This window comes from Lepidochelys olivacea (assembly GCF_965140295.1).
Source record: "Lepidochelys olivacea isolate rLepOli2 genome assembly, chromosome: 2".
NCBI lineage: Eukaryota > Metazoa > Chordata > Testudines > Cheloniidae > Lepidochelys > Lepidochelys olivacea.
Window position 1 is genome coordinate 134,953,109 of NC_140412.1, and position 22,339 is coordinate 134,975,447.

At 41.7% G+C, this 22,339-nt stretch overlaps 1 protein-coding gene across 4 annotated transcripts in view; it reads right to left on the reverse strand.

Moving 5' to 3' along the window:
* Positions 1-22,339, reverse strand: part of LOC311515465 (uncharacterized protein) — a 297,106-nt gene that overhangs the window by 221,330 nt on the left and 53,437 nt on the right. The window contains exons 4-6 of one of the 4 annotated variants that reach the window (XR_014710146.1): positions 20,300-20,539; positions 16,304-16,396; positions 13,901-15,392 (exon numbers count right to left, since the gene is read on the reverse strand). The exons of the other annotated variants lie outside the window; for them this stretch is intronic. The gene's annotated coding sequence lies outside the window, so the exon portion shown is untranslated. Of the gene's footprint in view, positions 1-13,900; positions 15,393-16,303; positions 16,397-20,299; positions 20,540-22,339 lie in introns of those variants that run through there. 4 annotated transcript variants of the gene reach the window in all.

Genomic DNA, 22,339 nt, shown 5'->3' on the forward strand with positions numbered 1-22,339 from the left:
TGTGGCTCAGCCATGCCTCCACTGCTGCGACCCATGTTACCTCAGCTACACTGCTTTTTATACTCATGCTAGCTCCATCAGAGCTAGCGCAAACAGGGGTGCTGGAACAGCTTTTATAGTGGAGGTGCTGTGAACCATTGAACGAAACTGTAAACCTTGGATCTAATGAAACTACTTCAAGTCAGGGGGTGCTGCAGCATCCCCCGCACCCCTGGTTCCAGTACCTATAAGTGCATGTGTATGCAAGGAGAAGGATCACAGTCCAAGCTCATAGTATACATAGCTCCTTTCAGGCTGCAGTCATCTACATTAGAACTGGTGGGGGGAGGGATTTTAAAATTATTTAAACTTAAATGTTTTGTGGAAAAGTATCAGTTCTGACTGATATTTGTAGACAGACCCACCCCTCACTGCTCCCTCAGAATATTCTGGTGGTCAGGGCACTCACCTGGCCTGGGATGTGAGAGACAATGTTGAAATTCCAGCTCTGCATCAGACAAACTGGGACTTCAACCTTTGGTTTCTTGCACCCAAGGTGAATCAGTCTTCTTCTCCCGGTGTTGGAGTGGTTTCACTTTGTATAAATTTTTCAATATTCATACTCTAGTGTGACACTCTATATCCTGTGGTTAGGGTACTTGCCTGGGGTGTAGGAGACCCAGATTCAAGTCTGCTCTCCCTAATTCATAGCAGCAACTTGAATCTGACTCTCCCCCTTCATAGGTAAGTGTGTTACCTTTGGGATCTCTTGCCCCATCTCTTGTTTATTTGTGAAAGGTCTCCGTTTCATGCTGCATCAGAACAAAACCAAATTCTAAAAACTTGACATTTTTCATGAAATGGAATTGTTTTCCAGACAGCCCTAGTCCACATGCAGTTATTGGCATAAAGGACTGAAAAATGTTAAACAGTCTGTTAGCAAACGCCTCAGGCTCCAGGTTTTTTCACATTATCAAGCAGATTCCTGCACTAATCAGCTTTTCACAAACACTGATGCTAGTAAAAGCTCTTTTGCTTAAACATTCATGGAAAGTGAACACAAAAGGGTAATGAACCTGACTGAATTGAGATTTGCTTTCGTATCTGAACAAATATTCACCACAAAATTATTGCACCATTTGGTCAACACTACGTGATACAGAGTTGAGCAGTTCTGAGTCCACCCAAAAGAGGGCAGTGGAACACACACTATATATTTATAGGCGCCACTTTTGGTGCCCAATCCTGCATTTATTTTCCACAGAGGTTAATGGAAGTTTGCAGCTTGAAAGGAATACAGGATAGATTAGGCCTATGTAGTATAACATCAATCAGTAAATGTGTTATATGTAGGGACCATTCCAGCATTTCTTACTCAAGCAAAACTCCCACTGGGCCCACCTCAGAGATGTTAACTCAATCCTTAGTCAGGCAAAACTGACTTCAATAGCTTTGCCTAAATAATGACAGAGTAAAGAGCTGCAGAGTGCACCCCCATGGAAGTTTTTCCTGAGTTAAGTACATAAGAGCCCTATTCTGTTATTTCTGTATTTATCCCATCTCAGGGCCTGGAATATATTAAAACAATGTACAGTTTATAAGCTAAAAGTAAATGTATTCTAATAGTACCAAGAGCAGCTTCTCAGGGCACTGCAATTTTTCATGCAGCTTAGGATAAAAGACTGATTTGGTACTGTGAAAAGTATGGACCCAATCCAACCCCACTTCTGCCTCAACATATAAAGCTTATTTTCTGTGTTGACCTAAAAGTGTGAAATTCAGTTCTCGTTAAATTGTTTCTCATGTCAGCTCATGCTGATATTGGTTTCCCTAGACTGTTCCTCAATGTTAAGAGGCAGTTATAAAATTATTGCAGGAAAAAACCCATAGCTTTGACCTACAATCATAGGATCATAGGGTTGGAAGGGACCTGAGGAAGTCATCTAGTCCAACCCCCTGCTCAAAGCAGGACCAATCCCAATTTTTGCCCCAGATCCCAAATGGCCCCCTCAAGGATTGAACTCACAAGCCTGGGTTTAGCAGGCCAATGCTCAAACCGCTGAGCTATCCCTCCCCCCCATAATATTTCTTCCAACTGAATCTTGTCCTTTAGATCTCAGAAGCAATTCCAGAGGCAGCTACCCTTCATTTCATTTGTTTGCATTAGCAGCAGGAGCAAGACAGAATTGAAACACTTCCTTTTTTATTCTCCTGATTTTTTGTTGAAACTTCCCTCCAGGTTTAAGACTTGGTAGACAGTGGGAAAAAAGTTTATAACAGTTCTGGGTCCATTAGTCATCTTTACAGACTGAGACAGTCTCCACCCCTTTTCAGCTCTCCAGTGACACAAATGGAAAGCAATGTGGGTGAGACTGGCCACATTATGGGAGCATGCTGCACCTTCTGAAAGAAAGCACAGGAGGCACTTCACAGCATGGTTTCCTTAGCTTAGCACACTCAGGGGCATGTTGCCTGTCTATTCTGCAGGCAGGGTGCCTTCGGGACTAGTGGCCTTCAGAGATTAAAGGCTAATCATGATAGCTAGAGCTGTGAATACATAAGGCCTTATTGTAGTCTTACCGCAGGGTAATGCCATTGATTTCAGTGGAGTCACTTTTGATTTAAGCCAGTGTGACAGGAGAAACAAGCCCTTTTTGAAAACAGGAATGATTTTTTAAAGTTTTTTATAAACACTGAAATTAGGAATTGAGATAAGTTTGCCTTATGGGAAGTGCTATGACTGGACTATGTACTGTGCAGCATGTTTTGCATTGCTGAGGAGCATTTGCATTTCTGAGATCATGCTATCTGGTCCTTTGCATCATTTGTCTATATTTATGATTTCTCAATTGTACAAGAAGTGATTCCCTCATTAAAGAAGGGTGAAAAAGCCTAAATTTACTTAAATCATCTTTCCATGAGCTCATTCTGAACACTCGTTATTGCGTGTTAAATATATATTTACTTACATATTGCATTTGTCCACATTCCCCCAAATTTATGGGAAATACTGTAAAACACATGTCTTGTGTGGTGTGTGTGTGCGCATGTGTTTGTATATTGGGATGGAACTGGATAAATTTAAAGTACTCTGATATCCATGATTTGAAAGAAATAGATGTAATATACCCTGGGTAAAATATATAACTTTGTGACTCTTTCAGTATCAAACTAGGCAGCTTTGTTAAATAACACGTTTCATGTCCACAATTATTTTAGACCCATAATATACTATAAATTAATTTTAAAAGCAAGAAAAGAATAAACAATTGAGGTAGAGTAACCTCTGAGATTTGTAAAAGAGATTAAAGGCAAGCAACATAAAAGAAATGCTCTAATCTCTGGATACAATTAATAAGGAACTGAGTAGAAAACATAAAGAGGAAAGGTAATATACAGTGCTATGAGTAGAAATGGCTTTGGACAAAAATGCAGAACAGCATTCCAAGGTGCATTCTCTTTTACACACACTTTACCCACCACCCCCATAGAAGGTTTAGTTACACAAAAGGTTCCTACAGCTTGGACCTCAGCAACTTATGTCATGATCTTTCGTTAGTTTACACTGTAAAACGGAACTGGTAGAGACAATAGTGCAACATACGGGCAAGAATAGCTTTCTTTTTTCTCTCTGTTTTAATTTAGCTATGTGTTGTAGAAGTCTATGGCAGAGGTTCTCAAACTGTGGTCCACAAGCTCCATTCAGGTGGTCTGCAAATAGTTCCCTCTAAGGTGTGTGCTTGGGTGACGGCACACAAAAGAATGAAGGGCCACCCACCTAATTAGTGGAGCCACGCAGGCGTGGCTCTACTAATTAGGTGTATGGACCCTGGAGAAGACGCACATGTAAGGTGAGGTGGTGGCCTTGGGGGGAATAGGAGGTAGGTGGGAGCGGGCAGTGGGGTGAGAAGAGGGGGTGGGGGAAATTTGGGACGTGCAGGGCTGTGGCGGCCAGAGAAAGAGGCAACTTTCCCCAACACCAGGGCTGCAGCTCCCAGGGAAAGACGGCCCTCCTTCCCAACCTCAGCTCTGTGATGGGGAAGAGACCCCCACTCCTTCCCAGACCCAGACTGGGGGCTGCTGCGGTGGGAGAAAAGAGGGAGACACCCCCTTCCTTCCCAGCCCCAGCTCAGAGGCTGCCGCAGCAGGGGAGAGAGGGCACATCCATCGCATTAGAAAAGTAATACTACTGATAGTAAAATATGAGTGGTGTGCTTTTATTTGTAGAACAAAACAAACATTATTAAGGTTTTTTTATATAGCGCTTTTATCCAAAGTGCTTTACAATAGTTAGCTAACGGTACAAACAACATTTGGAAAGATCATTAAGTGGTCTGCCAAGACCCTCGGCAATTTGCAAGTGGTCAGCGGAAAAAAAAAGTTTGAGAACAACCGGTCTATGAGACTACTGATGTGCATAAAGTTACACTCATGTTTAAAACATCTTGCTAAAGCAAGGCCTAAATCAGGCCCTGACAGTACAAGCCTGCATGCACTTCCTCCCTTCCCTGCAGGTGGAGGCAGTACGTAGAGCTGCCTGGCCATGCCTCCACCTAGGAGCTGAGTGAGAGGGATGTCACTGTTTCCGGGGAGCCCTCAGGTAAGCGCCACCCAGAGCCCGCCTCACCCCCTGCTCCCTACCACACCCAAACTCTGCTGCTGTTGGGGGAGTGGGAGGGAGTCAAGTAGGAAGCCTGCTGGGCCCACCAACGCCCACCCCCAGCACCAGTGTGGGTCCTGGGCCACGCGCCGCCACCTGCATCCCCCCAGCACTAGCACCAACCCATGAATTTTTGTTTACTGCCCACGACCTGTCCCTGACTTTTACTAAAAGTATCTGTGACTAAAACGTAGCCTTAATTATTACCAACATCTCTATAGATTCGATCCAATTTCTGTATCTCCATTTCCTCGCCAAAATTTTCACTCACAGATCAAGCCCCAAGTCTAGGGAAGGGTTAATGATTTGGGATAAAATACAATCCACTGTCCCCATTCCTGACTCTTCACCAAAATCTGTACCAAACCTAAACCTATTTTGAGACTTGGACTATTTTTAAATGCCTCCTGAGTTTCCTGGTTGTTGTTAGGCTTGGAAAAGGAAGTGCTGCAATCTCAAGACAGCAGCCTTTTTGATATCTCCAGCCCAAATTTGGAGGCTCGGCAGTGGGGGTTACTTAGATCAAAATGTACAAATTCATCCAGATTTTTGTGAAGTGAAATGAACCTCTCAACCTTTTTGAGGTTCACTCATTATGCATATCCAAAATAGATCTGACTAGTACACTCAGATAGCAAAACCATAAATTCAGTATTGTAGCAAACCCCCTCGATGTCTGGGAGCACGCGAGGTGGCCCACATGTTTGGAAGGAAGTGTTATGGGCACTGCAAGCATGGGTCTCACCACGCTGTAACCCTCAATTGGTTCCCATACATACTGACTGCCTCTGAGTAACTCAGGATTCCTTTTCTTGGGCTGCCAGAAGTGAAAGGTGAAAACATCCTGGGCACATTTTCTTTAACGGTTATAATGAGGAAAAGGAAACCCAACAGTTCCCCGACAAGCTCCTTAGAGCAGCCCAGTCCAGGGGCACAAAAGTAAGAGTCCCAGTGTAATGCTCTGCACTGTACTCTTGCCTGCGACTGGAGCCCTGAATCTTCCTGCTGCCCCCTCCCACCCCACCCTCCCATACCTTCCCTCTGCAGCCAGTCCCCAGGCTCCTGCCTATGGCTCCTTCCTGAATCAGTTCCTCTGCCCTCTGGCGATACTTCCCTTTCCTGTTCTTTGGTGGTTATGGAACCAGCTGCTGGCTAGATGTCAAACTAGGAATTAACATAGTGCCCCACAGCAGTGAGCCAGCAGCTTCATTACAGGATGTTACAAGGAGTAACCAGGCCTGACACGTCTACATGCGCCACAATAAATTGTGGCAAGACACCTGATATAATAGAAAGCAATAGGATCACTGATATCACAAACTGCAGGCCTGCTTTATAGCTTAATTAAAGTATTTAGACAGGTGAATGTTAATACTGTAGGTTTCAGAGTAGTAGCCATGTTAGTCTGTATTCGCAAAAAGAAAAGGAGTACTTGTGGCACCTTAGAGACTAACAAATTTATTTGAGCATAAGCTTTCGTGAACTACAGCGAATGCATCTGAGCATTTACTTATGCTCAAATAAATTTGTTAGTCTCTAAGGTGCCACAAGTACTCCTGTTCTTTTTGGTAATACTGTAAAGCATTGCCAGCCCTTGCAATTGAACTGCAAGTGTCACAACAGTTGGCATTTTACTTAAAGCCCCAGCTTCTGGAAGCCCCCATGCCCTTTTTGGTTTAAATACATTTCCAGCCCTCCCGGCTGCAGTTGAAAGCTTGGAAACATGAGCCTTAAAGGCTCAAAACCAGAAGGCAAATTAAAAAAAAAGTCAAAATAAAAATTTTAAACTACCGGTAATTGTGATTTTTGGGGGCCTGAAGCATGACTTTTGAATGTGTGCAATTGGCAATATTGATTGCAGCACATGGCACTTAAGTTAATGTAAGTTTTGTAATCACCAAGCTGACACATCTCTGTGAGCATTTTCTTGGCTAAAATGTGATCAACTTTAGATTATCATCTTCATATCTTTAAACTAGAGGTATCTTACCCAGCGAGATCACCTCATAGAAGAAATTAATACAAATGAAAAATTGTCACCCCCCTATATACATGCCCAGAACAATCTCAAACCAAGATCTATTGATACAGTGCAGCCAAGAGGATCTGAGCACCATCATTGCCAGGAGGCACTGGAGATGGATTGGCCATGTGCTTCGGGTGGAAACTGATTTCATCACCAGAGTAGCAGTAAGATGGACACCTGCAGGCAAGCAAAAACGAGGCTGCCTGAAAACAACATGGCAAAGAGCTGTGGAAGCCGAGCTGAAAAACCTGGGGCACAGCTGGGGAACCATTGAAAGACTTGCCAGAAACAGACAGGAATGGAGGAGCTTCGTCACTGCCCTAAATGCCAGGGGCGAAATGGGAACATGATGATGGTGATGAATATACATGCAATAGAAAAGGAACAGTTGAAAGCTGATAGAAATGGCTGATGATCTTTGGCCCACCTCTGGTGGATAGGACAGATATCACATTTGGGACTTTTCTGTGCATTGAGCAGCCTATGAAGTTTCAAAGTTATTGCTGAATGGGAAGGTGGGAATCAGTTTTCTCATTTAGTAACCTCATCACAAGCATTAGATAAAAAGAGCCACATTAAAAGAACGTCAAGGTTGCAAACTCAGGCACTCAAAAATTTGAAAATGTCATAATTAAGGCCACCTATGCACCCTAACTTCTGAGCCCTTTGAATATATGCATAATCACACACACTTCAACTACATGTTTACAGTTTTGCCAATCTCAAGAGATCAAAAATTATGAGTCAGAATCCCCAAATCATGAGATTGGCCAAAAAGTTTTTTTAAAAATATATGGTAGGTTTTTTTGGTCTGACTATTTTTGAATTTCCCCTGCCCATCCCCGATGTGGATTTGTCAGTAAGTGTTGCCCACTCTTCCAAGTTTGTTAGGAAAGATGATTTTGGCCTCCATTGCAGGAATTTCACCCCCACATCTGCCCAACACCCATGCAGCAATTAATTCTGCCCCCAACTTCCAAATCAGTCCTGTCCTCCCAGTCAGTTCAGCCTCCCAACCTCACTTCTGTTCCTCCTGAGTTCTTCACACTCACTCAGGCCTAAGGGGGCTGCAGTGGGGGTCTCTTCTAGGTATGGGACAGGGAGCTCTACCTCCTCCTTTATAGGATTGCCATCTCTCAGGTACAAAAACACAGGGCATCTGGAATGATCCTGAGCCCATAACACTTGACAGCTGGCAGGTGTGTACTGAGCCCCTGAACAGGTTTCATGGGACACCTACTTCAAAAAGGGGAGAGGGAAGAGTACTTCCCAAAGGAGCTCTGATTAGTTGATCAGGCCTAGGAGGTGGGCAAGTGGGGTAGGCTGACGGAGGGGCTTTCCACCCTGCCCCCCAGTCAGGGCTTGAATTCTCTGGACGGCTGGAGCTTCTCACATCATCATGAGACTGGCTCCAGCCACAACTGAAAATCATGTCACTCACAAAAAGAGCACAAGAGTTGTCAATACTATAATTGCATTTTGTTCAGCAGGCCCTCTGTCTCATTCAGTGCACAGGATGGATGTGCTCTTGGAATTACTCAAGGCTGGGTAGTGAAGGAGGCTGTTGTGTGTCTGACAGCTGACGCCTGCCTTATTTATTGAAGGAGCTGAAAAATGTATTGTGACTGATGCTGCAGACTGGTCTGGAGGAAGAGAAAGGACAGTCTGGTGGTAAACACAGCTGAATCTCTCTACTGGCCTCCCCTTGCCTCTCTGTATCCCCTTGCCCTCTGTTCAAGCTCCTTGTCTTCCCCTTCAAGGTCCCACACAATTCCATCCCCTGCTGTATCTCATTTTGATTTTTCACTTCTAAATCCACCAGTGATTTCCACCTCAATCTCTCCTTTCATTTTCCCATGCTGCCCCCCACCTGGAAATCTCGCCCTATCTCAGGGCTGTATCCTGAAAGGTGCTAACCACTCTGGCCTTGATCCAGCAAAGCACTTAAGCACATGTTTAAATTTCTACTTGTTAGTAATCCTATTGAAGTCAATGGCACTATTTGCATACTGAAAGTCAAGCACATGCTTAAGTGCTTTGCTGGATGAGGGCCAGAGACCTGAGCACTTCATAGGACCACGATCCAGATCTTTCAAAGGTATTTAGGTGCCTACAGATTCAAATCAGTGCTTAAGGGGATGTTCAAAAGCTTTAGGCTGATCAAAGCAGAAAAAAATAAAGAAAACCAAGACCCCCCCAAAGTGCCATCCCCTTCTTAGCTAATGAGCAGAGAGAGAAAAAAGCTGGCTAATCAGAGTGAGACAAATACCACGCAAGTGGCACAGCACCTCCTGGAAGAAGGCTCCTAGGGACTTCTCTGCTCACCTGCCCCTAAAGCCAGCACGAGCTGTAGGTGCCTACCATATTTTATTTCAAATGTCTCCACAAAACTTGTTTCACAAAGCCCACAAACACCTAATCCACATGAGTAAAAATGCCACCATCTACCCATTGTGAAGCAAATTACACAAAGATCCAATCTTCTAAATTTCCAAATGGGTTCTATATCTGCTTCATGTTGTCCATCTACATGGATCCAGATTACAAATGTTTTTAGCTGTATGGGTGAGCTCTGTTGGAACTATTCCTGAGGGTAATTGCACTCCAGTGACTTAAGGCCCTTAGATGGTTAACTCTTTAGAATAGGAACAATGTTTCACACCAGTGGTTCTCAACCAGGGGTACAAGTACCACTGCGGGTATGCAGAGGTCTTCCAGAGTGTACTCATCTAGATCAGTGTTTCTCAACCTGGGGTTGCGGGATGGGTTTAGAGGGTTTGCAAGTGAAGGGCCAGCATTAGGGGTGGCTGCAGGGGCCCCCGCAAAGCAACGTTACATGCTTCAGCCCCGGGGGGCAGGGCTGAGGCATCAGATAAGGCTCACAAGTGAAAAACAGGTTAAAGTATCATACTGAAATGTAAGTACAATATTTATATTCAAATCAATTTATTTTATAACTATATGACAAAAATGAGAAAGTAAGCAAATACTCACAGATAATGTGCTGTGAGACTTTTGTACTTATGTCTGATTTTGTAAGCAAGTAGTTTTTAAGTGAGGTGAAAGTTGGGGGTATGCAAGACAGATCAGACTCGTAAAAGAGGTACAGAGAAATAAGTTTTGTTAAAAGTAAAAACATCTGCCCTGGATTTACGGTCTAATTTTTTTTATTGTGGCTTTGTTTTTGCCATGTTAATTCCATAAACAATGTAAAAATCTAACTAGATAGTTTTATATTAAAAGAAGGTACTTGAAATACATTGTGTTTTTCTCTTTCATAGAGAATAGCAGCTTAATGATTATCCTGTCATAAAGCACAAGATAGACATTATAAATCATATCAACTAGAAGCAACATTTCAATGTTTACATAAACTATAGTGCTTGAGAGCACAGCTCCCCAATTTCCATCATTTTGGATTTTCAAAGTGAGTTTCTACAAAGCCCTAAAGAGATTAGCAAATATCAAAGAGCGCCTTTCCGGATCCAGTCTCTGGAGATTCAACTACAGCACCACAAAATACATCTTAATGGAATGTGTAAGGAGTATTTATGTGGATGGGGGAGGTGATCAGGAGGCAGTTTCCCGAAGACTTTGAAACCAAACAATAAGACTTTCTTCTGCTTGTGAACAGTTAATTGAACAATGTGTTCAAGGGCTTCCCTGGGCAAACATCTAACTTTTGGATTCTGATCCTTAAACAATTCAAGAGGTTATTTTCAATATCATGTAGGACATTGTTGCAAATTATGAAGAGAGATTTCCTTATTCTCAAATGGAAATGAAAACCCTTTGAAACATATTTACTTAGTAAAGATATAAATGAACTCTGACTCCACTGGTCCATTTATGCTTAGGCCTCTGTTCTGAGTTTATATGTTGTATGAATCCTTTGTATATGTGAAGCTTCTTAGAATCACAGGATGGCCACAATCACAGGAATAGACACAGGACACTAGGCATGGATTAAAGCACAGGCATAGTTCACCAGTGTCTAAAATCCCAGTTTCTGGAGTTATGGGATTATATACAAATCTGAACTTTCATTTTTAAAAAATAATGACTACATTCATAGTTGCAGAGAAAGGTCTGAAAATGTGAACCAAGTGCAACCAAATCACAGACACTACCTGACCCTGCAGACAGTCTGAACAAATAGCCCCAGGAGGCGTGACATACCCCATGCATCTCTATGAGATGTTCACTCCAAAACCCATTGGTTCTAGATCAGTGTTTCTCAACCTGCAGCCCAATCAGCACACAGCTGCAGCCCATTTGACATCCTCAGGGCCATACAGGTAGTATATTTATATATATTGTGTGGCCCACACTGGCAAATAGGTTGAGAACCACTGCTCTAGAGACTCCTACCAACACCACCATTGCAAAGGACTCTGAGGCAGGAGGTGGTGAGTACTGTAGGATGAGCCCAACCAACTAGATAGCACAGCATCTGAAGGGTGAGCACTAGGGTCCCCTCTGCTGTTCCTTAGTGGGGAAGTCCTTTACCACCAACTCTGCCTCTCTGGCATAGGAGAGCCACTGCTGCTGGAGGGTGCAGGGCCAGGGTGGCTTTGGGTTGTGATGAGCTGAGGGCCTAAGACTGGCCCTGGCAGGCACAGCAATAGCAGTGAGATGACAAGTATCAATATGACCTCAATAACTCATTTGTGTTCTCAGCAGGGATGACTCAGTGCATATTTTCCATGTAACTCTTGGTTTGTACACAGACACACACAGTACAGAGAAACATGTAATTTCTAAAAGCCAGTCTCCTAAACATATATCATCAGGCTATTTCCTTTTCTCCCGACTGGTAGTATTTAATATGTAATAGCCATAGAATAATATATATGCAGCTCAGGTGGTTTTATTTATACCAACTAAAAGTTTAAGCTTTAAGATCTTTTGTGACGTTATGGTTTAAAAGAAAAGATGAGACAATAATGGCTGCACCAGTTCCCTCCAATGGTTTGATACCGCGCTGCTTCCCTGATGCACAATGAATTAACTCCATCACCAAATGTTGTTACAATTCTCTAATCATCAACCCTCAGAACAGAAAGCTGCCTGGAGATTTGTTTCCCCTATGACCTTTCTGACCTGCTAAATTAATAGTTTAATGGGGTTTTCCCTCTTTCCCCTTTATACACACAGAGTAGAAAATAGCAGCTGTTTATAAGGTTAAACTCTCTATGCAATGAAGAAAACCCACAAAAGCTGTTTATAGGAGGTGGGGGGAGAGGAATGCCTTTATGCAACACAGAAGACACTCGCTGTGCCATCTGTTCTTGTGCCCTGCTACACACCATACTGCTGTGCTGTTTTACAGGCAGCTGCTGTTTCCAAGTGTCAATGTACGATGTTAACAAGTAGGGCACCCACATTTGTCTCAGACTGAAAATATCTGGGAAGGGTCATATTGCTTCAGATTAGGCCACACCCTGTATTGGCTATATGACCTCTTGCACATTTCCTACCGCCTTCGACTCTATTGTGCTTCACAGCTGTGCTTGCAAGTTATAGTTTTGCTCCACTCATAAAGACAAATGGGTTAGTGACATCATTGCCTTCAACAGCATCCTTCACATACATGTATTTTTGCTTCCCCTGTACTCCCTGAATATCATGTCAGAGGTGATTCAGCAACTTGTTTCCAATTTCATGGATAAACAAAGTTGCTGTTGGAAGGAAAGTAATTAAAATAAATAACCAGCTCTCGGGTTGTCAGAAAAGAAACAAGTGCTAAAATTGCTACAAACATCAGGATACCAGCTGGAATGTATGAACTGGAACTAAGGATTACCTCTGCCTGCAGAAGGAACATCATTCCATCTGCACTATGTGTTTCCTTGTCAGTAAAGCTGATCTTTGCCTTGCCATCTGCAGTACATCAAAGCGTGAGCAGAGATTATTTACAGTCTAGGAATCCCGTCTCTGCAACATCACTTAAACACTATTCAGCTAACCAAGAAGTCTATGGAGACATGTCTGAAACTACCAGTACCGGTGCCAGCTGCCCAGTCACATTCCCAACTCTTTGTTTCCTTCACCTCAGCCTAATAACTGTGCTTGCAACTGACAGCACCCATAAGAGCTTTCAAAGAGATTGCCACAAATGCCTAACTATAAGCAACTAACACATTAAAAAATTGAAAGAAAAAAAATCCTTCCTCATGATTCAGACCTACTGCTGTCAACTCAAAAAATAAACTGATATGCTAGCCACACATCTAGACTTTGAGACAGTTTCACTGGTGGGAAAAATGGTTTCCAGGCACTTCTTCCACATGCAGAGCTATGGTACATCCCTCCTTTGAAGCACCATTTCTCCTCTGTTGAAATTCTCCAACCACTCAGGGCTTTAGAGAGTCTGTCGTTCAGACACCGAGCAAAGCTGAAGAGATCATTGTTTTTTTGTCACGGAGATGTGAATAGTGATAATATGGTTTTTACTGCTCACTGACGGTTAGTCTTTCCCTGCGATAATCATTATCAAGGCCCCAGTTCAACTGGCACTGCTCTGTCTGAGGGCTCAGACATATAAGAACCTGTAACAATAACTTCAGCAAGACATCAAAAGTAGTCCTTGATCAGCAAAGCATTTTATCATGAGCTTAACTTTAAGCACATGCCTACATGCAATGCTGAATTGGGGTCCTTTCTCCACTGGGTTTAAATATAGGATTCAGTGATGGCATTGACTTCAACAGAATTACTCCATTTGTACACTTGCGCAAATGAAGTCATTATCTGACCCGTGGAGTCTCCTTACCTTTCCAGCATGGTTGGTGTAAGGCTTAATTAGAATGGCCCTCAATTCAGGAAAGCAATTAAGTTGTCCTTAAGTGCCCTTTTTGTATAGAGATGTTTTTCTGAATCAAGACCCATGTTTGTAAAAAGGTTGGAGATTCCTGAAGTGCTATAGAAATGCAAAGTATTCATTATTTTTACCAGTCCAGATCTAAGAGGATAAGCAATGAAAAATATTTTGGCCCCATTTTCAGCATATAGACAGGTACACATTCATGGATTCAAAAGTGTTTATACTTTGCTCACGTACCACCAGACTTGCATATACACATAGCTAAAGTGTCACCAAACTGGATTTGCCCAAAAGGAGATAATATGTTTTAAAGACGAATTTGTTTTGCTTCCATGTTATTTCAAGAAGGTATTTTATTGTGCAGTTCTTTTGTGCAATGCTATGTAAATTCAAAACAACAGTTAGCTTTTACTATGCAAAACAGATACATATTTGGCAAACTAAAGTGATATCTTAATTTATTATGCCTCTCTCAAAGTATGTTACATTTTCTCTGCAGTTTTCCTAATGGTGCTGTAGCATACAGTAAACAGTCTGCTGTGACATCTATTGGCAGCAGTGAAATTAGAACTGATCTGAGAATGCTTGCTTCAGCAAGTGGCATCAACTTGCATCTATAAACAATGTTTCCTTTTTGAAGTGTTTCCTTTTTAAAATCTGGCCTATTTCACAACCACTTGCCTTTCAAAGCAAAAGGTGTAAAACATCAGGCACCGCTGGATAGAACCACCACTACCCTGAAATGTACAGATATATTTTTCAAGAAATAAACGAGGCAAAAAAAATTTGTGCTACAATAAAGGCCTAACTGGGGAGTTACCAACATTCCAGAGGGTAAACAAAACATGATGCTTTGTCCATATTTGTGTCACACAGTAGGGTTGTAAATAATTCAGATGCTCATTTTGTGCCTCGATGCGGAGTTGTTCACGGCGTTTCCAACATCTCTTATGAAAATATTATTTCACCTCCCCTCTACCCATCTAAGCTTTCATCAGTTCTCATTTACACAGGCAGTCTGCCACTTGATAAAGTGCACTGCAACTGCTTTTACTTGCTGCCAAAGCTTGCTGAACATCATAACCTAAAAAACCAGAAGAGGCCAGCTGGCCTGTGCTAACACAGATTTCATTCCAGGTAGGCTTAGAAAGGGAGTTCTCAAACTTTCTCACAGGCCACATCCCCTCCCAGTTCCGCTGGAGATCTGAGGCAGCTACAGCAACTGTTTACATGGAAAAGTAAAAGTATTTATGTATCTTTAGCTGTCCTTAATGTGGTCAGGACTTTATCCCTTTCTCTCCTTTGCTCTTCATTTAACCTTCTGTTATAATAGGATTTCCCCTGGACCTGTTCTCTTTCCATTTCATCCTCCTCTCTCACTGCACATGCTGCAGAAGCCTCTAGTTCCCTTCTCGCTAACTCCCTTGAACGCTTCACAGTCTGTGGTTCTCATCTCCCCCACGCATGCTGCCTGAGCACCCGGTTCCCCAGATCTCCTGGCTACCTGATCCCTGCCTTCCCTGGACACGTTGGCCAACTACTGGGTCTCTTGTCCCATTGACACGCCTGCTGGCACCTCTGAGCCCTGAGAGTGGCTCCTCTTTTCTTTGCTAATTCCTTTTGGTCCTTAATGGAGGCAGGTTCTTTCTTGTTTCCATCTTCTGTACAGGTGTCCAGGCTCGTCCAAAAAAGCTTACTGAAGCAGCTAGAAATGAGGGATCAAATTCAGCGCCAGTGTAGCTATTCATCTCTATGGAGCTACAATGAAAGAATTTGACCCAAAACACATATAAGAAAAACTAGAAACCAACAGGAGGCAGCACCATTGAGTGAGTGATTTTGCAGCTCTCCATGGATCTCCACTAGCTCAAGAAACAGGTTTGAAAAATCAGCCATGTAACCTGAAGAGTGTAACATGAGTTAAAGGTCAATGATAATGTCACTTTAAAGGATATTAGTCTTCTTGTTTAAGGCCATATATGAAACAGTTTAACACTGAATTTAAGAATATTACCAAGCACATTCCACTCCCAGATCCCTGCAGGTGCCAAAGACTCAATATGTAGTGGAACTGTTGAGGTTTTGTTGCTCAGTGAGCAAACAGCGAACACAGGGAATTCACATGCCCTGGCATTATGGAACTGTGCTCTCTGGGGGTTCCTTCCACTTCAGAACCTTTTGGAGCTATGTGGGGCCACTGGCTGTATATCTCCCTGCTGCAGGAGGAGGAGGTGGTGGTTGCCATGGACATTCTGGGTACAATCCAGATGAGTAAGGGGTTCTGTCACTGCCTGCTCTGTAACCCTGGGCGCCTCACGGTGCTTTGTTGTTATAGCTCCCAGCCTGGAATGTTCACAACTAGCCTACTGTAGAAGTCTGCATCCCTATGTTCACCATTTTTACAAAACTATAATGGATTTGTACAAAGTATTCCTTGTGAGGTATCATTTGAAAACTCAATTTGCTTATTACTGTCCTGGTAAAATATATGTGGCATTGTATGTAAAGTTAAGATTCTATTGTATAACTTTACTGAGACATGTTCCAAGTTTAGAAAAGCAGGAACAAATCAGTTCCTCAAAGACAGACTGATGCCTCAGTTTATTTGATTTTGTTGATACCTGGCTATCACCTAGTGAAGTGGCCATTCTTCAGCAGGAAAAAGGGTGAGAGTGAGAAATCTACATTTTGGCAAAGAAACAGCTGGAGGTTCCCATCCCCACAGACCTTCTGTCTCCTGACCCAAAGCTGGAGATGATTTCCAAAAAAACAGAATTATAACAAAGGGGAACAGATGCTCCAAAATACTCACCCCTCTCTCTCTGCTCATGGTATCAACACCAACTGAAGGACAACGAAAGTAACACTGAACTGGGGAAGGGGTCCTCGGTGAAAGGATTCCAGCCTGAAGCATGTGGTGAAAGAAACCTTTGTTTTGAACCTTAACAAATATTTAGCTTGTTAAGTTTGATATTGTGTTTTACCTTTTATTTTCTTATAACCAATTCTGTCTTTTATACCTTATTACTTATAATCACTTTTAAAAAATCTCTCTTTATGTAGTTAATAAACTTGTTTCATCTAAACCAGTGTGCTTGGTTTGAAGTATTTGGGAAACTCCATTTAGGATAACAGGATTTGGGCATATCATTTTCTGTTAATGAAATGACAGAGTTTATATGAGCTTATATTGTCCAGGAGGATGCTGGACAGTACAAGATGCACATTTCTGGGGGAAAGTCTGGGACTGGGAGTTTGCTGGTGTTGTGCTGCAGTGTAATTCATGGGTGGCTGGTTATAGCATTCATACAATATAGCTGGGGGTGATTTACATGTCAGAGGCTGTGTGTGGACACACCGGGATTGGTCGCTCCCCCAGTGAAGCAGTGTAAAAGGCATCCCAGCATTGAGGGGACACAGCTGTCCATCAGTCCAGATTTTACCATAGGTAATGTCACACCTACCAGCATGCAGGTCATACACTGAAACAACTGTGTGCTTAGACAGCCCATGGTCAGCATCTCTGACCCTACCAGCCTGTTTATAGCCCCACCCTGACTTCCACCAGTCTTTGTTACAAGCATCAAGGTGACCCCAACAAACTCCCAGACCCGAATTTTCCCAAAATATGTGTTCTCTATAACTTCCAGCTCTCTCCTGGACAGTTCAGAGAAATAAAAAGGGACATTTGTTCCTCTACAGACACAAAACCCACCAGCTTATTAATGTAACTGTGGTTAGTACACCTTTCCCTTTAAACACTCCACTGAGTTAGTTTTAGTAAACATAAAACAAATTTTATTAACCACAGGACATAGGTTAACTGATGCCAAGTAAAAGGAATAAAATTAGAAAGGGTTACATGCAAATAAAAATGAAAGCATGCATCTAAAAGTCTAAAACTTAATCTAGCAAGGTACAGGCAGCTTTGTTCAAGATGGTTTCTCTCACCATTCACTCTTCTTCCCAGCCTTGTCAGTAGGACAGTGGGGTGGGAGGAGGTATTGTTTCATATTCTCTGTGTATATATAAAGTCTGCTGCAGTTTCCATGGTATGCATCCGATGAAGTGAGCTGTAGCTCACGAAAGCTCATGCTCAAATAAATTGGTTAGTCTCTAAGGTGCCACAAGTACTCCTTTTCTTTTTGCGAATACAGACTAACACGGCTGTTACTCTGAAACCTGTCTTAGAAAGGACCTTCCACAGGAGCACGAGGGGCTGATTTCCCTATTCTTCCTAGGTGAAAGATCTTTGCCTAAGCAGATTTCTCCCCTATACAGTATTCAGTTCCTAAGATTTCAACCCACCCCCTTGGTTTAAAGACCCATCTTTCTCAGCTTGCAAGAACTCTGTTCTCTTGTATCTGTCTAGCGATGGATGCCAAAGATGACTGATGTCCTTGCTCATATTTTCAAAAGTTCAATTACTTTGTTTCAGGTAAGGATGACCACCTGCATTTCCTCCCTTCCTGAAGGCTTCCCCCTGCTGATTTCTATGTAAATATGGCTTTTATTGTTTCTGATTCCACCATGCTTAATAGGCAGATAGCCATGGCAGACAGGCAGATAGCCATGACATTCCCTCCTATCTGGGCAGACTGTACTACGTAATATCAATGAGTATCTGTAATTCCTCATAGTGTTAATACATATATTTCAAATGATATTAATCACCAGTGTGTCATTAAGCTTTCAAAAAAAGGCTTCACTCTATACACTTTTATAATACAGTAATATTTGTATACAATCAGTTGATTCAGTTGCTTATCACTTCCAGTTCAGCCCCCCGTCTTTATAGACCTACGTATTATTTGAAAAGTAAAACCCAGACCAAACTTCTCTCCCCTTGCGAGTGTAGACACCATGCTTTCATAGTGTAAGGTTTGTCTCCACACATTGTTAGCGTGATAGGTTTGTTTATGTTATACGTAAATACATTATCCTGGTCTTTCAAAATACTTTGGAAGTAACTCCCAGGTAGGGAAATCACATTCCTTTGTCTAGTACTGAACTGTTTACCAATTCCTTCTTGGGTGACCAGATAGCAACTATGAAAAAACGGGACAGGGAGTGCGGGGTAATAGCCGCCTATATAAGAAAAAGTGCCAAAAAAAAGGGACTGTCCTTATAAAAACGGGACATCTGGTCACCCTAATTCCTCCTGACGTGCCTGGTTTAAAAACAACACTTTAGTCATAATTCTAGCATACTTCCACAACTTTTGATATCCACCATGTACATACATCACACAAGAATATTATGATCAGTGAGTTATTAGTTTTCCAATGATATCTCAGGCATATCTTTACAAAAATTACTACAATATTATATATGATGTGAACACAGGGGTGCTTAATGTCATGGTGGTGGAGAAGTTACTAAGGCTGCAGAAACAGCTAGATCATCTCTAGTGCCACTCCAGGATCTGGGAGGACCAAGGATTCCCTCCTCCCATCAGATTAATAACTATTTGTATTTCAGTAGCCCCTAGGATCCCCTGTCAGGGACCAGAGCTCCATTCTGACCACTGAGGTACAAGCACATACAAAGATTGTATGCTGTTAAGGCAGCAACAAAATTCTGTTTACTTGGGCTTGCTGCAGTGAGTAGGATCCAGCTGTACAACTGAAGGATGTGAAAGCAAGGCTTTCTGCCATAAATATACCTAGTAGAGCTCTTCTTGACAATAATAGCTCTGTTTTCCTAAGCTAAATGCACTACAATACATGTATCTAGTACAGGGTTGCCATTAAGAGAACATGAAGTGCCTCATAAAAGTGGAGGAAAAATAAATTTAAACTAGAGATGGGCCTGAACCAATTCTTCAGATCCAATCACCCCAAACTTCAGGAGGAGAAAAGAGTATCAAAATCTGGGAAGTTTGCAGCTTAAGCCCCTCTGGTTTAAACCACAATTTATGTCCCTATGAACAGTTACATAATCTTAACTTTAACAAATATCTTAGACAATTTATACAAACATGAAAAAAGGAAAAAAAGTCAAGCTGTGAGACATTCAATTATGTCATTCATTCACTGAGACATTTATCAAGCTATTTCCCCATAACCATGTTAAACACAAACCAGGATAATGCACTTGAGCATAGGTCTGTATTCTAGACAATTTTAAATTGTGTAACTGCCTTGTATTCTAATAAAATAAAATAAAATTAAAATAGAGAGAATGTCAATTGTGTACTAAGTGTTGAGTCAATCTGTTAGTGACACATTTCCAGCAAATTTGAAAATATATTGAAGTTTATTTCTCCACTGCAACACCTAGAGAGAGACAAAATGGGACAGAACCTGAAGGCCTAAATTAAGCAAAACTACAAGTTAAAATGGTATGTTTTACCTAAGTGCCAATCCAGGCCTTAAAATATTCCTTGTAACATTTAGAACATTTATAATGTAATTATTTATTCATTACATGGAAGACAAATATTTCTTCATAGCGGTCCTGATCCAAAGCCTATTGAAATTCATTGGAAAATTCCCATGGACCTCAGTTGGCTTTGGATCAGGCCCATAGGAAGGAAAAAAACGTACATTTTAGGTGGACTGTATGTTAATCCCCCTACCTTATCCCTTCACTAATCACATGATATAAAGTACTTGCTAAATTGGTTTTTCCATGAACTATGAGCAGATTTATAGAAGGAGATTGATAAAGAGACATAAAAAGTAATTGCATAATATAACCAAACAACTACTAACATTACATACACTAAAATGGGCTATTCTAATATAAATCTTCATTGCCTTAGTTGATCACCATAAAGATAAAGAAGCAATTTTTCTCCACATACCTCGTAAAGTGTTCAGAGACTTCTTGATCCAAGAAAGTAAAATAAGGCAGTGTGGAGTACAGGTGTTGAGTGATGCAAAAATTGCTGTTCTTTTTTTGCAGGTGTTCATCTGAATATTTTCTATGGTTTCTATCCACAAACCAGGGATTGCCTTTGAATTTCATATTTAGAGTAACGCAGAATCATAAAAGGATACTCCATCAAATCATCAAGTTTGAAATGCTTCCACTTTAAAACCACCTAGAACCACCAATTTTACATGATTATCATTCACACCCCAAAGAAGGCCAGCTGCATGTGACAGGGTTTTGAGTGTTTAAAAATGCAATTACTTTGGAGTATAATTAGTTGTATTCATTTAGATTTATACAAAGAATTAAAAGGCAAACCAATCCAAGACTCTCAGCTTCCCTGCCGTACAAAACCAAAATTAAACTGCCAGCAAAACAAACACTCAAACTTGCCAACCTTCCTTCCCTACCAAATTTGATCCCCTCAAAAGCCCACCTCTGTCACAGCTTGTATAAATAAGATGCATCTTGCAGCATGCTCTCAAGGTCAATACATGAGCTATATAAGACGAATGGGGAAGTATGTTCCAGAGCTGAGGACCACGAACAGAGACTACTGCTGCCAGCCCTCTCTCAAATTGAGGGGAATCCAGCTTAAGTGCCTCTGCTGGTCTTATCTGTGGCAGCACAGCATGGGGAGGGGGAACAGTCCCTCAAATAGTTCCCAACCCAAATTAAAGCATTTTAGATCAAAATCAATGCCTTAAATTCAGTCTAGAAACCAACAGATAGCCTGAGCAGGTCAGAGGATTGTTACCATCAAGAAACATGGATTCATAGTGTTTAATATTAAACTGCAGGTCAGACTCAGTCATCTGGAGTAACTACTTAATAAGGTCAATTACATCTATTAGTGGACTGCACACAGAGAGCATGACAGCAACCCTATACCTATCTTATCTTGGCTTAATTACTGTTTTATATTAGAATAAAAGGGGAGAGCTGCCAAAGGAGAAATAGACTGTAATGGACCCTTTCCATTTAGTAAAAAGAAAGAAAATGTCTGATACAAATTTCTTTGTCTGCTATAGTCTGTTGATCTATTGCTTCAAGGACTTTGTGAGAGGCACTAGTTGCCTCCTGGTGGAGGCCCTGCTGCCATGGCACACTCCACCTGAAGAAGATCTCCTTTTGGGGGAAGAAAATCACTGAATTCAGCCCCCTCCTATACCCAGAACTGTTTAGAGAGGCCACCAAAGATTAACTGGCAAACAGAAGCAGAGGATTGGTCTTCTGGAGGCTAGAAGGGCTGAGAATAGGCAAAAGCCAATCAGCTAAATACATGCATGGGCAGGGAGATTCTGTGGGACTCAAGACTAAATCTGGCTCAATATAAAAAGTTATTTGTCAACATTTCCAAGACAAAAAGTGACAAGTGCCATTTGGGAGGCTATGTTATTTATGAATATTTAGGTGACTGCTAGTTGATTCCTGAAAAGGCTGGGCTAAAATTCTTGAAGCTTTCTTTATTTGCAAACCTTTTCAGGAGTCAGGAACGATTATTCATGGGATGATTAGTCCCAGAGGGCAAGTTACTCATTGTTCATTTACTTGTTCAAACAGAATCTTATTCAAACAAAGAACAAACCAACAGCAAGTGACTAAGGGGAGCAAACACATGCCATAAATACCAAACTGAAGATAGTTAAAGTAATTAACAGTTTGCAAACAACCCATAGGTTGAAATGTATTTAAACAGCTATTAGAAATGTGGTGAATCACTATAAATAGCAAATTCAGTCACCAGAATCAAGATCAGTTTACAGACTGGCTTCAAACAGAAAAGGATTAAATTTGAAGTGAATATTATTGGCAAGAAATTTTATCAGGCTCTACTCAGCATATAGAAGAGCAATTATTTTTAAAATAACCAACAGAAAATAGAACAGTCAGTCAGATTTTCAGTGTGGCCTCAATTTGACTTCTATTTCTACCCATTTATTTGCACATGCAAATTGTCATGAGCATA